Source organism: Seriola dumerili, unplaced genomic scaffold, assembly GCF_002260705.1.
Source record: "Seriola dumerili isolate Sdu_G_001 unplaced genomic scaffold, Sdu_1.0 BDQW01000047.1, whole genome shotgun sequence".
NCBI lineage: Eukaryota > Metazoa > Chordata > Actinopteri > Carangiformes > Carangidae > Seriola > Seriola dumerili.
The window spans coordinates 259202-264085 of record NW_019174302.1 but is presented as its reverse complement, the minus strand read 5'-3'; positions in this window follow the sequence as shown (position 1 = coordinate 264085).

Genomic DNA, 4884 nt, shown 5'->3' with positions numbered 1-4884 from the left:
TTTTTTTGCCTTACTATACTATGACGCTTTTTCACATTTTTTTGCCTTACTATACTATGACGCTTTTTCACATTTTTTTGCCTTACTATACTATGACGCTTTTTCACATTTTTTTGCCTTACTATACTATGACGCTTTTTCACATTTTTTTGCCTTACTATACTATGACGCTTTTTCACATTTTTTTGCCTTACTATACTATGACGCTTTTTCACATTTTTTTGCCTTACTATACTATGACGCTTTTTCACATTTTTTTGCCTTACTATACTATGACGCTTTTTCACATTTTTTTGCCTTACTATACTATGACGCTTTTTCACATTTTTTTGCCTTACTATACTATGACGCTTTTTCACATTTTTTTGCCTTACTATACTATGACGCTTTTTCACATTTTTTTGCCTTACTATACTATGACGCTTTTTCACATTTTTTTGCCTTACTATACTATGACGCTTTTTCACATTTTTTTGCCTTACTATACTATGACGCTTTTTCACATTTTTTTGCCTTACTATACTATGACGCTTTTTCACATTTTTTTGCCTTACTATACTATGACGCTTTTTCACATTTTTTTGCCTTACTATACTATGACGCTTTTTCACATTTTTTTGCCTTACTATACTATGACGCTTTTTCACATTTTTTTGCCTTACTATACTATGACGCTTTTTCACATTTTTTTGCCTTACTATACTATGACGCTTTTTCACATTTTTTTGCCTTACTATACTATGACGCTTTTTCACATTTTTTTGCCTTACTATACTATGACGCTTTTTCACATTTTTTTGCCTTACTATACTATGACGCTTTTTCACATTTTTTTGCCTTACTATACTATGACGCTTTTTCACATTTTTTTGCCTTACTATACTATGACGCTTTTTCACATTTTTTTGCCTTACTATACTATGACGCTTTTTCACATTTTTTTGCCTTACTATACTATGACGCTTTTTCACATTTTTTTGCCTTACTATACTATGACGCTTTTTCACATTTTTTTGCCTTACTATACTATGACGCTTTTTCACATTTTTTTGCCTTACTATACTATGACGCTTTTTCACATTTTTTTGCCTTACTATACTATGACGCTTTTTCACATTTTTTTGCCTTACTATACTATGACGCTTTTTCACATTTTTTTGCCTTACTATACTATGACGCTTTTTCACATTTTTTTGCCTTACTATACTATGACGCTTTTTCACATTTTTTTGCCTTACTATACTATGACGCTTTTTCACATTTTTTTGCCTTACTATACTATGACGCTTTTTCACATTTTTTTGCCTTACTATACTATGACGCTTTTTCACATTTTTTTGCCTTACTATACTATGACGCTTTTTCACATTTTTTTGCCTTACTATACTATGACGCTTTTTCACATTTTTTTGCCTTACTATACTATGACGCTTTTTCACATTTTTTTGCCTTACTATACTATGACGCTTTTTCACATTTTTTTGCCTTACTATACTATGACGCTTTTTCACATTTTTTTGCCTTACTATACTATGACGCTTTTTCACATTTTTTTGCCTTACTATACTATGACGCTTTTTCACATTTTTTTGCCTTACTATACTATGACGCTTTTTCACATTTTTTTGCCTTACTATACTATGACGCTTTTTCACATTTTTTTGCCTTACTATACTATGACGCTTTTTCACATTTTTTTGCCTTACTATACTATGACGCTTTTTCACATTTTTTTGCCTTACTATACTATGACGCTTTTTCACATTTTTTTGCCTTACTATACTATGACGCTTTTTCACATTTTTTTGCCTTACTATACTATGACGCTTTTTCACATTTTTTTGCCTTACTATACTATGACGCTTTTTCACATTTTTTTGCCTTACTATACTATGACGCTTTTTCACATTTTTTTGCCTTACTATACTATGACGCTTTTTCACATTTTTTTGCCTTACTATACTATGACGCTTTTTCACATTTTTTTGCCTTACTATACTATGACGCTTTTTCACATTTTTTTGCCTTACTATACTATGACGCTTTTTCACATTTTTTTGCCTTACTATACTATGACGCTTTTTCACATTTTTTTGCCTTACTATACTATGACGCTTTTTCACATTTTTTTGCCTTACTATACTATGACGCTTTTTCACATTTTTTTGCCTTACTATACTATGACGCTTTTTCACATTTTTTTGCCTTACTATACTATGACGCTTTTTCACATTTTTTTGCCTTACTATACTATGACGCTTTTTCACATTTTTTTGCCTTACTATACTATGACGCTTTTTCACATTTTTTTGCCTTACTATACTATGACGCTTTTTCACATTTTTTTGCCTTACTATACTATGACGCTTTTTCACATTTTTTTGCCTTACTATACTATGACGCTTTTTCACATTTTTTTGCCTTACTATACTATGACGCTTTTTCACATTTTTTTGCCTTACTATACTATGACGCTTTTTCACATTTTTTTGCCTTACTATACTATGACGCTTTTTCACATTTTTTTGCCTTACTATACTATGACGCTTTTTCACATTTTTTTGCCTTACTATACTATGACGCTTTTTCACATTTTTTTGCCTTACTATACTATGACGCTTTTTCACATTTTTTTGCCTTACTATACTATGACGCTTTTTCACATTTTTTTGCCTTACTATACTATGACGCTTTTTCACATTTTTTTGCCTTACTATACTATGACGCTTTTTCACATTTTTTTGCCTTACTATACTATGACGCTTTTTCACATTTTTTTGCCTTACTATACTATGACGCTTTTTCACATTTTTTTGCCTTACTATACTATGACGCTTTTTCACATTTTTTTGCCTTACTATACTATGACGCTTTTTCACATTTTTTTGCCTTACTATACTATGACGCTTTTTCACATTTTTTTGCCTTACTATACTATGACGCTTTTTCACATTTTTTTGCCTTACTATACTATGACGCTTTTTCACATTTTTTTGCCTTACTATACTATGACGCTTTTTCACATTTTTTTGCCTTACTATACTATGACGCTTTTTCACATTTTTTTGCCTTACTATACTATGACGCTTTTTCACATTTTTTTGCCTTACTATACTATGACGCTTTTTCACATTTTTTTGCCTTACTATACTATGACGCTTTTTCACATTTTTTTGCCTTACTATACTATGACGCTTTTTCACATTTTTTTGCCTTACTATACTATGACGCTTTTTCACATTTTTTTGCCTTACTATACTATGACGCTTTTTCACATTTTTTTGCCTTACTATACTATGACGCTTTTTCACATTTTTTTGCCTTACTATACTATGACGCTTTTTCACATTTTTTTGCCTTACTATACTATGACGCTTTTTCACATTTTTTTGCCTTACTATACTATGACGCTTTTTCACATTTTTTTGCCTTACTATACTATGACGCTTTTTCACATTTTTTTGCCTTACTATACTATGACGCTTTTTCACATTTTTTTGCCTTACTATACTATGACGCTTTTTCACATTTTTTTGCCTTACTATACTATGACGCTTTTTCACATTTTTTTGCCTTACTATACTATGACGCTTTTTCACATTTTTTTGCCTTACTATACTATGACGCTTTTTCACATTTTTTTGCCTTACTATACTATGACGCTTTTTCACATTTTTTTGCCTTACTATACTATGACGCTTTTTCACATTTTTTTGCCTTACTATACTATGACGCTTTTTCACATTTTTTTGCCTTACTATACTATGACGCTTTTTCACATTTTTTTGCCTTACTATACTATGACGCTTTTTCACATTTTTTTGCCTTACTATACTATGACGCTTTTTCACATTTTTTTGCCTTACTATACTATGACGCTTTTTCACATTTTTTTGCCTTACTATACTATGACGCTTTTTCACATTTTTTTGCCTTACTATACTATGACGCTTTTTCACATTTTTTTGCCTTACTATACTATGACGCTTTTTCACATTTTTTTGCCTTACTATACTATGACGCTTTTTCACATTTTTTTGCCTTACTATACTATGACGCTTTTTCACATTTTTTTGCCTTACTATACTATGACGCTTTTTCACATTTTTTTGCCTTACTATACTATGACGCTTTTTCACATTTTTTTGCCTTACTATACTATGACGCTTTTTCACATTTTTTTGCCTTACTATACTATGACGCTTTTTCACATTTTTTTGCCTTACTATACTATGACGCTTTTTCACATTTTTTTGCCTTACTATACTATGACGTTTTTTCACATTTTTTTGCCTTACTATATTATATCTATTTTCACATTTTTTGCCTTACTATACTATGACGTTTATTGCCTTACTATCCTATGACGTTTTTTCAAATTTTTTTGCCTTACTATACTATGACGTCTTTTCACATTTTTTTACCTTACTATACTATGACGTTTTTTGACATTTTTTTACTTTACTATACTATGACTTTTTTTCACATTTTTTTGCCTTACTATACTATGATGTTTTATGCCTTACTATACTATGACGTTTTTTTACATTTTTTTGCCTTACTATACTATGACTTTTTTTTCACATTTTTATGCCTTACTATACTATGACGTTTTTTCACATTTTTTGCCTTACTATACTATGACTTTTTTTCCAAATTTTTATGCCTAACTATACTATGATGTTTTTTCACATTTCTTTGCCTTACTATACTATGACGTTTTTTCACATTTTTTGCCTTACTATACTATGACTTTTTTTCCAAATTTTTATGCCTAACTATACTATGATGTTTTTTCACATTTCTTTGCCTTACTATACTATGACGTTTATTGCCTTACTATACTATGACGTTTTTTGACATTTTTTTGCCTTACTATACTAT